This window comes from Chelonoidis abingdonii, chromosome 1, assembly GCF_003597395.2.
Source record: "Chelonoidis abingdonii isolate Lonesome George chromosome 1, CheloAbing_2.0, whole genome shotgun sequence".
Taxonomy (NCBI): Eukaryota; Metazoa; Chordata; order Testudines; family Testudinidae; genus Chelonoidis; species Chelonoidis abingdonii.
The window spans coordinates 178,613,984-178,625,060 of record NC_133769.1 but is presented as its reverse complement, the minus strand read 5'-3'; positions in this window follow the sequence as shown (position 1 = coordinate 178,625,060).

Here is an 11,077-nt window from a genome sequence, read left to right as displayed (position 1 = left end):
ATATCAAAAAAGACATTCTGAGAGATCTATTAGCATGTGGAATAATGTCCCAAGGGAAAAGTAGGGGTGCCATCACTTGGAACACTTAAAACTACACTGAATGGTGCACTATTGTTCTGTAGGGAGCAATCTTGCTCTGGCAATAGACTTAGGGTGACCAGACAGCAAATGTAAAAAATCGGGACAAGGGGTGGGAGGTAATAGGAGCCTATATAAGAAAAAAACAAACAAAATCAGGACTGTCCCTATAAAATCCGGACATCTGGTCACCCTAGATAGACATGACATAACAAATCTGTTTCACTTCCAACTTCAATAATTCTATGACAGGTTCATGAATCTTTCAAAGGTTCTTGAGCCTACTTATGATTCCACCATTCACACTTGTCACAGGGTTCAATACAAGACTAGGTGAAATTCAATGGTTTCCACTAACTTCATGTTGAGAATTTAGGTTTCTTGGAAACCAAAACCCAGATGAAGGGTTCAACCTAAGGCTGAAAGGGAGGAAATTGTTCATGCAAAATAAAAACTCATTCTAGTCCTCTTCCACTTATTTTCTTGCTTGTCTCCTGCATCAGACACACCATGCTAGTGGTGTCTTGTGCAGGATCCTACCCACAGTGTTGGAAGGACTTTTTACTCTGCCTCTGCTCCTTGTCTTGTGACTGAGCAGTCGGATTGTTGCAGGCCAACAGGCACTGAGTAGGAATTCTTGTTTCAGATGCTGATGACCTTTGATGAAGTGGTTTTGTATTTCTGCGAGGCAGAGTGGGGCTCTTGGATGAAGAGCAGAGGGAAATCTACAAGGATGTCATACAGGAAAATTAATCTCCCTGGGTACGTCTCTCACATATGTAAGAAGCTGTGCAGTCTCTGAAGTGTCTATGGCCAGCTTCTGCTCAGTGTCCTTCCCTGCCCCCTTAGAATTACAAAATCAGTCTCTATAGTACCCAGAATCACTGCAAGAACAGACCATCCTCTCCATACCAATTCCCTTTCAAAGGCGGATTCTGAAATACTGCAGTGGAGCTAATTCCCAGAGCTTTCTATTGAGACAGAATAGAGGGATAGACTAGACATGACATAACAGATCTGTTTCACTTATTCTCACCATTGTATTACCTACTAAGATTGGCTTTGTCTTTGCAAGAGGGAAAATTCCTGTGGGAAGAGCCATAGGGCTCATTCTTGAATACAAAACCAGAGTCTCTCTGCAGGCTTAGAAATGGGCAAGTGATTTAATTTTTTACACTGTGTCAGTTGTCTTATTTTCCTGCGTGTAGAGATCCCTGATTCTCCTTCAGAGATTACAACACATCTCCTAACAGTTATTTACTCTTCCAGCAAGACTCGTGACAATCTTCTCTCTATTTGGATTACACCCTTGCCTCTGGTAAAACAATGTGGGCTTATAAAAGTCATGATCATTCTTTGTGACAAGTACTCAAACATTAGCCAGCTGTTAACACATCTTTTCCAATGACCAGGATTTCCGATTCCCAAGCCTGAGATGATAGCTTTCCTTCTTTCCACCCGGGCTATTCGTCCCAGATCTCCAGCACTCTGAGGAAACAGAGATCCTGATGGTAAACTGCACAGGTGAGGCAATGAGTGAAGTAAAAACCTGGGATTCTAATAATGTTTTTGCTCTCTTTCATCTTGTTAGCTGATGTGCAATGGCCGAGTCTGCATCCTGTTGTCCATGTGCAATAGCAAAAAGAAAATGTCATGATTCTTACCCTGAATCATGGAAACAAACCTGATAATCAGTTTCATTATATAGTCACCATATCAGGTTCTATGCTTATAGCATTTCTAATTTAAAAAAAAACAGCTAACATTCTCTAGAAAAGAGAATGATTTGATTTACCAAAGATTAAAAATAAGTTAGCTGTCTGATTCTCCCATGGTGGTCATGAATAGCAGTAGGATTGGTGTCTCAAAGTGGTAAAGCCAAAAAAAAAAGAATAAAAAATAAAGGGAGTGGGTGTAGAGTTAGCTAATTTTGGTCTTCTGAGGAAAAAAGCTGCTGCTCTGCTACCACATCCCATGATCTATAGCAGAATCTTATTTGTTATATCTTTGTGCATGAGTCCCTGAATATTCATCCAATAATTTAACCACTATTCCCTTCACAGAGTTGATTAGCCTGAAAAAGTAAACATTGTTGACAGAACTATCCATTTCAGATTCTCTTTATGCTCTCTCCATATCCTATTATCTCTTCCCCCTTGGCTGCTTACTCCTTCTCAGGGTCCCTCTGTCTCTTGTCTCTTCCCCCTCACTCCTCTTCTCTCCTCCCAAAGAACCACAGACTTAAGTTACATTTCTCAAACACGAACCACAGATAGGTGTAAACTGGGTTTGGAGCTGAACGAGGGAGCATTCTTGCCCCTTCCTGCAGTGCACCTTAGGAGTCATGCTTTGTTTGGCTGTCTCCATCATTCTTCCTCTTTCTTGTTTCCTCTGCTTTCCCTTGTCTCCTGATCTCCATTGCACTCTGGCACAATCTGATTTATGCTATTTATCCCCTTCAGCCCTAGAACCTAATTCTAGCTTCTACAACCCTTCCTTGAAAAGGCCTGAGTGATATGTAGACCTCCTCCACTACAACCCTGATCCATTCCAATCCCTCTCCTACCCATTTCCAGAACCCCAAAAATCCCTTTATTGGCCAGGCTTCTTAATCCACTCTCCCCCATCCTGCACCCAGAACCTTAAACCTTGCCAGATGCCCTACAACCTTCTCACAGGAAGGCCTAATAGCTAGGCCTCCTTCACCACAAACCTAATCCATTCCCTGTCCCACCCATCCACAGGTCTCAAAAGTTTCATCTGTCCACCCTGCAAGCCTTTGGAGAGAGAGATTCTTCTTCCATTTGCAAACCATGCTAATGACTGGGTTGAACTTTGAAGATTTTCTTTAAGGAAACAGCATAGGAGACTCGGGATGGGATCCACTTAGGTGCTGTGACACTCAGCAGTACAACACCTAACTCTTAGGTGCTGGAACAACACTGTGATCCACATAACCTGAATTAGGCACCTTGGTTCCCTGTACAATGAATGAGGAGAGCTAGGTGCCTAAGAATGCAATCCACAAAATCTAGCAAGCTAGGTGTGGACTTACCTAATCTAGCCAAAGGGAAATGCTGACCATTTACTTAGCAGCACCCTTCTCTGAGACACCTAAGTCTGGGAAGCATGGAGGTGCCTATATGTGCTTAGTGATCCACGAACAGGAACCAGCCACCTAGAGCCACATCACTTAGGCACCTAAGCTGCTTCTTGAGGGAATGCATTAGGCCCTTGCCTTGCTCTACACAAAATGGCCAGAGGAGGAGGCATTGGTGGTGCCCACCTTACAACTTTTATGTCAGTGATTAGCAAGGCTTCCCAGAGGATTCAGGGGGCCCGGGGCAAAGCAATTTCAGGGGCCCCTTCAATTAAAAAAAGCTGAAATACTATAGAATATTATATTCTTGTGGGGGGCCCCTGCGGGGCCTAGGGGCTGGGACAGATTGCCACACTTCCCCCCCCCCCCCCCAGGCAGCCCTGGTGAAGAGAGCACTCATCGGGGATGTGGGAGACCTAGGTTTAGTTCTCCCCCCCTCGGGCAGGCTGGGGGGGAGAAAATCTGAATAGAAGTCTCCTACCTCAGGAGAGTGCTCTAGCCACTTGGCTGAGAGATTCTGCTGTAGGGCGCTCTCTCTCCTGTGGAAGCTGTTCCACTGTGGATAAATAATTAAAGTGACTGGAGCAGGGGGCCTGGACGCAGTGTCTCCCACCTACTGGTGGGTGCCCTAACACTAGTCTACAGAGTAGTTTCACTCTCTCCAGCCCCAATGACTGGATCCAAACTTCAGGAGCCGCTTGTCCAGTTTGCTTCAAACTTGGTAGAAAACTTCTACCTCAATCACTGATCAAGCCTCCTAATTTTGAGGCCAATTTGACTTTTTTGTGAATTCTTGACTTGGATGCCAAAATTGAGCTAATGATGGAAACCCAGTTTCTGCTTTCTCTGTAGAGATTACCATCACTCCCTAATAGCACTGAAAACTGATTCCATTACAAATTGCTTCTGGCTGTCACCACTCCCAAATTCATGCTTTGTAGACCATGAATTGTGCATTCACACAGGCACAGAGAACAAGTAGTGGAGTCAGGCAGTAACAAGACACCACTCATTTGTGTGTGGCAGAAATGGAATGGAAGAAAGGTGCTGATTTTGTTTTTTAAAGCAGATGAAGACAGAGAGCACTTAACATTCAGATCTGTTCCACGTTGCTGCAGTGTGGTGCACATGTAGTCACCTGTCAGTGGAATTTTGGGGGGATTTTTTGCACTCAGGGAAGGAAGGAGATAAGGAGTGGTACCTCGGATCCAGAAAACAGGGTGATTAGACAGTCGCTGTATTAGAAAAGGGATGTCACGTCACTGAAGGATGGATGGATTATGAATTGTCCGTTTTGAGAGAAACTAACTTACAAAGAGGCTCCCGTAGCGGTATCATACATAGAATGTATCTGTCAATAAGTAGGCATCATATGCCATCCTTAACACAGCATGCTGCCCCTGGCATGGAGGATAAGTTCACCAATGGCTACTAGCCAAGATGGTTAGTGATGTAACTCCATGCTCTGGGTGTCCCTAAGCCTCTGACTGCCAGATGCTAGGACTGGATGACAGGGGATGGATCTTGTGATAATTACCCTGTTCTTCATTCCTTCTGAAGCACCTGGCATTGGCCACTGTCAGAAGACAGGATACTGGGCTAGATGGACCATTTGTCTGACCCAGTACGGCCGTTCTTATGACAATTTCCAGATTCCGCTCCCAACCTGGGACTGGGCTTTGTCACCTAACTCAAACCTATGACAAGTCTGAGCCTAAACTTCATTGCTGAGCTCCACAGTCCTTAGGGTTTCCATCCAGGACCACGTCTTTTCTAGCTCCCTTTCTCTACAGAACTATTCCAATCTACCGTACACAGTGATAACCTAGGCAGAGTCAATGAGTTTACCTGCTACAGTGATTCAGTAGAATTTCAGCAGTTGTGTGCAGAGTTCTAATACCTACTAATAAGGTGAGTCAACAGGAGAGAGCCCTGCCACCCCTGCTAATAATACAGTGCAGGGGCTGTATATGGGAATGCATATGAAAGGGAGCGCACACCTCCTGTGCAGCTGCCATTCAATACTGCATGGTACTCAGGAGTTATCAGTCATGGCTTTCCTGTGATTCTAAATGATTTTTAGCAAAAAATCTTTTTCTTGTGTGTTTATTCAGATGGGGGGGGGGGTGAATTAATGGGAATAACTGCCATTCCAAGTCTTTCCCCAAAAAGGGAGAAAAATATTCTGGTCTCAGCCTTGGCATGATAGTGCTGGGGAGCTCAAATGACACAAAAATAATGCAAAGCAACTTCCTTTTGTGTAGTCCAAATGTCCAGAAACAATCAAAACCAGGAACAGTCTCACTGGGATTGCAGTCTCTGTCAGTGGCATAGACCTCAGTTCAGGACATGTGATTTATTCATCAGTCACTACTCTTCTCCAGACTGGCTTGGGGCATGGGGGAAAACTACAAATCTGCTAGTCTTCCTTCTTAGGACCCCTTCTCCCCCTAGAAGGCTCTGCTTCTGTCTTACTAGCTTTCCTCACTCAGACACAGCTGTCGGTTCCTCCTCTCAGCAGCTAAATAAATTCCAATTCATCAGGTAGCCTCCTTTCTGCCCAGTAAAGGGGCTTAATCTCTCTTCCTGATTCCCTCAGGGACGGGGACATATATTTTGTCACAGGGATATGGAAGCTTATCTGGTCCCTTCTGAGGGCCAGGGTATTCATCTCTGGATATCCTTAATGTATTCACAGTTATCTGGATTTGTGAAGAAATCAGTTTGCAGTTTCCCCTTTCCAATGTTCCCTTTCTCTCAAACATGGGGATTTTATCATCTCTGGATTCTCCTTTTATTGCAGGAAACTATGAGATTCTGCAGGAAGATCCTGATGAAGAAATGGAGCAGCTTAGAACGTTATCAGGCATCAGATCCAAAGGGAATATTTCCCAGAGTCCTGAGGATAGAGACACCTCTGATGGTAAGCACATCTGTGGAGAAGACAGGCTGACCACCTGCACTGAGTATGGGAAGAGCTTCAGTCAGAGCTCATACCTTGCTGCACATAAGAGAATCCACACAGGAAGAGAGACTTCCAATGCGCTGAATGTGGAAAAAGGTTCACCGACAGATCAACTTGCAACCGGCACCAGAGAACCCACACCAGGGAGCAGCCCTACAGCTGCAAAGTGTGCAGGGAAAGCTTCGGCTTCAGATCAGTGCTCAGCAAACACTTGAGAATCCATACAGGGGACAGGCCATGCAAATACATTGAGTGTGGGAAGAGCTCCGCCCTCATCGAGCACCAGAGTACACACACCGGGGAGTGGCCCTAAAAGTGCAGAGAGTGCGGGAAATGCTTCCAGCGGAATTCGCATGTCACTAAACACCAGAGAATCCACACAGGAGAAAAGCCCTGTACATGGGAAGCGTTCGGGAAAGGGTTCGCAGAGCGTTCGTACCTTACTAACCATCAGAGAATCCACACTCGGGAGAGACCCTTCACTTGCAGGGTATGCAAGAAGAGCTTCAGTCACAGCTCCACTCTCTTCAAACATCAGAGGACCCACACAGGGGAGAGACCCTTCCCATGTGCTGAGTGTGGGAAGGGCTTCTGTGGGAGCTCAGCCCTCACTTGGCATCTGAGAATGCACATGGGGGAGAGACCCTACGCCTGCAGGCTTTGCAAGAAGAGCTTCACTCAGAGCTCACATCTTGTTGTGCATCAGAGGATCCACATGGGGGAGACACCCTTCCCATGCACTGAGTGTGGGAAAAGGTTTGCAGATTTCCACGTTCATGTAGCACCAGAGAACTCACACTGGGGAGCAGCCCTATAGCTGCAAAGAGTATAGGAAGAGATTCAGGTTCAGTTTCACACTCGCCAAACACCGGAGAACTCACACGGGGACAGGCTGTGCAAACGTACCCAGGGTGGGAGGAGCTTGAGAAATGCCTCCTTCCCCATGCAGCACCAGAGAATCCACAGCAAGGAGTGGCCCTATGGGTGTGGGAAACACTTCAGTGGAGTTCAGACATCACTAAACACCAGAGAATCCACATGGGAGGTAGTCCCTATAAACATGAAGAGAGTGGGAAAAAGTTTGCAACAAGCTCATACCTCACTAACCATCACAGAACCCATACCAGGGAGTTGCTCTTCACGTGTGCTGACTGTGGGAAGAAGTTCATTAGCAGATCAATATTCATGCAGCACCAGAGAATCTATAGCGGAGAGAGGCCCTACAGCTGTGAAGAGCATGGCAAAAAGCTTCAGATTCAGCTCAGCACTCACCAAACACCTGAGAACCCACATAAGGGACAGGACGTACAAAATTTTATCCTTAAACAATGAACACTCCCCTCCCTACCCAGTTCTCCTTCATTCAGTAGGAAGACCAATGGCGAGAACCTCTGGGGTTATGAAACCTTACAGTGCCTAGACACTTTTTTTGGAGTTCTTTGTAGTGATCTTGTACTAAAAATGAAACTTCTTTGGTTTCAGGTCAGGCAATTTTAATTTGGAGTAAACCATCCAAACATACTGTAAGGGGTAAGGCACAGGTATCAGAATACTGAACATATTTCAACTTTTTTCTTAAATACATTTTTTGTCTGGAGAGGGTGTGTAGTCCATGAGGAAAGATGTGTTGGCATCTGGCTTGCAGATAGGCTTCCTCCAAATCCAAAATAACGGAGACTGGTCTCAAACCTTGGGACAGATCATAACCTATGCATGGGAAAACATGAAAATAAAAACAAACTTCTTTGTTTAGGCTACAAATTCCCAAGCACATGCTGCAACCAAGTGACTCTGAGGTAAAGCTGTGTGTGCTGAAAGGCTGAGGTATTTTAAATTAATAATATCAGGATTACTAAAATGGTTGTAGCCAACCTTTTATTCATTTTCTCAGAGCAAGGAAAGGGAGAGGGTCAGAAGAGCTAAAACCTCAGTAAAGATAGCCGGCACCTGTGGGTCCTTTTTCACAAGCTGAACAAGCTGCTCAGATAGTGAAGAAGAAAGACCATAATCTCAAGCAATGGATGTTTATTAAACATTTTTCTTTCTGTGTAACTACTTGCTGTGATTAGTATCTTCTTAGTTTACAATAATATGGTTTTCCATGTTTCCTATGTGGTTTGCCTTTAAACATTATAAATAGCATTAGTACTCACCATAACTCAGTGTATGACATCTGGGAGCAACAGGAAAGGATGTGTTATTGAGACATCTGTGAAGAGAAATAGAGATTAATTCTGCTAACAGCAGTTCAGAAAGGCCATCCCTCTAAGAACTGATGGAGGTAAAGGGAGTATTTATTGAAGGAAACAGAGGCAGTAGAACCTAGATTTAATTCATGAACATAACACATACATTTTATGCGATTTGATCTCTTTAACCCACCTCCTAGAAAAGTTACTTCATCTGAAGGTTTTTTTTCAACTAAATCCTAGCATAGGCACCTATATCTATTGGGTTTCCAGGAAGTGCTAAAGGATCCTCCCCCAGCCTAAGGGGAGGACCCACAGGACCACAGAAGCCCACTGATTACAGGGGACAACTAATAAAAGAACAGGGACGGGAGTGTGGTCAGAGGGCATAAGAAGGGAGCCTGATGGGGACACCAAGCAGAGAACCCCGGACATCGCCCACTGCTCCTCGAAGGCATCAAGGGAGCCAGTGGACGCCACCCAGAGGAACTCCACCCGGATACGTGAACAGACCATGGACCGGAAACAAGCCCCACAGTCACCGGAGTCTCCATCGGCCAACCTCCTCTCCCTGGTCGTGTAGATGGCTTTTTTAGCCAGGGCGAGGAGGAGGTTGACCAGGAGATCCCGGGACTTTGTGGGGCCACGGATAGGGAGTGAGTAGAGCAGGAGGTGAGGGGGAAAGTGCAGCCAAAAACGCAACAGGAGATTAGTGAGGAGCCGGTATAGGGGCTGCAACCTGGCGCACTCTAAGTAAACGTGCGCCAGGGTCTCCCTCACGCCGCAGAAGGGGCAGGTGTCTGGGACGGGTAAACCGCGCCAAATACATGCTCGTGCTCACGGCCCCATGCAGGAGCCGCCAACTGATATCCCTGGCGGGCCTCGGGACCAGGGTGGCATAGGCATCTGTATCTATTGTGTTTCTGGGAAGTGGGCGGGCGAAGTGGCTAGCAAAACTTACCTCCAAATTTAATGTAGACTATATAGAGTTGCAAATCAACATGTTTTAATGGTTAACAACCAATGAGAATCAGGTTTTTTTTAGGAAAATAACTAAGGTACAAATACAAACCAAGATTAAAATTGATCATTTAAGTCAAAGTTTCCTGCTTGCTGATTTAAATCATGAGTAAAATTGGTGATTTAAAATGCCTTGTTTTAAATCAATCCACCGTGCTATGTTCCAGAATAAAAGTCAATTTTATTCTACAATAACTAGTGCATTTCCACAGCAGAGTAATTATTCTGGAACAAGGTGATTTTTATTCCAGAACAGTATTCACAGGGGACTGCAATAACTATTCCAGTCAATTTCCCATTGTAGACCAGCCCTTATACACTGATTTCAGTCTCAAATTTTGTACCAAATTTATCATTTGACTGCACTGAGTGTCACTTCTATTGCTGCAAAGCATCTGAGCAACCTTCTGAGCAACCTTTCCATAGAAACTTTCACACTCTCTAGGTATAAAATCTGGTATACAGCTATATTACTGGGCTCTCCTATTAACTTGTTTTATGTATCTCTGACTAGTCATCATGTAACCTCTTTGTACCTGTTTCCCCATCAGTTAAATGGGGATAACACCTCTACCTCAGAGGGATGTTTGAGGCTTAAAGTTTTTAAAGCTCTAGGGGAAGTTCAGCTAAAGGCACTACAGGCATAATATTATCTTCTGCGACGTTTTTCCTTCAAATAATAATTTTGGACAATTTAAAGGGACCGTAAAGCAAGTGTAAATGAGCATAAGGCTGTTTATCTCTGGATTCCCAATCCCCTGTTCCAACCTTCTAGACATGCTGCTTTTTCTCAGATATGCCTTTCACACAACCTATTCCTTAAATACTAAAAATGCCTAGGCCCACAAGTGATCAAAGTCCCATCCTACCTCCCTGGGGGTGGATGTCGGGGAGAAGTGCACAGAAAGGAAAGGGGCTTAAATGAGAGAAAGAGGAGGAGACTGATTGCTGGACTTTGTGACAAAGTCGTACTGGACAGAGCAGGTGAGTTAGCTAACGTATTGGACTGGGACAAGCTTTTGAGCTTACACATACATTTCCCAGAGCTGAAGAAGAGCTCTGTATAAGCTTGAAAGCTTGTCTCTCTCAACAGCAGAAGCTGGTCCAATAAAAGATATTACCCACCTTGTCTCTGTAATGCTATGTCAGTCCCAGGGTAAGAACACTGCATACATACGTATCTGAAGAAGTGGGATTTTTTACTCACAAAACAGGGCCGGCTTTAGGAAGTGTGGGGCCCAATTCAAACAGTTTCAACAGGGCCTCAGCAGGGATGACTTAAAAAAAAAAAGTAAAAAAACACGTGGGGCTTGTACTCACTGGGCGGTGCTCTGAGTCTTCGGCGGCACCTCGGCAGTAGGTCCTTCACTCGCTCCAGGTCTTCAGTGGCACTGAAGGACCTGCCACTGAAGTGCCGCCGAAGACTCAGAGCAAGCAAAGGACCCGCCGCTGAAGACCCGAAGCGCTGCCAGGTGAGTAAAAATTAAAAAGGCGCCTCTAGCCAGGGAAGGGATTCTCACTGGGCATGGGGCCCGATTCAGGAGAATTGGTGGAATAGGCCTAAAGCCAGCCCTGCCACAAAAGCCTATGCCCAAATAAATCTGTTAGCCTTTATGGTGCCACCAAACTCATTGTTTTTGTGGATACAGACTAACACGGCTACCCCTCTGATACTGCATACATACAAAGCCCTATTGCACACAGAGGGCAATGCAGCTGCTTGCT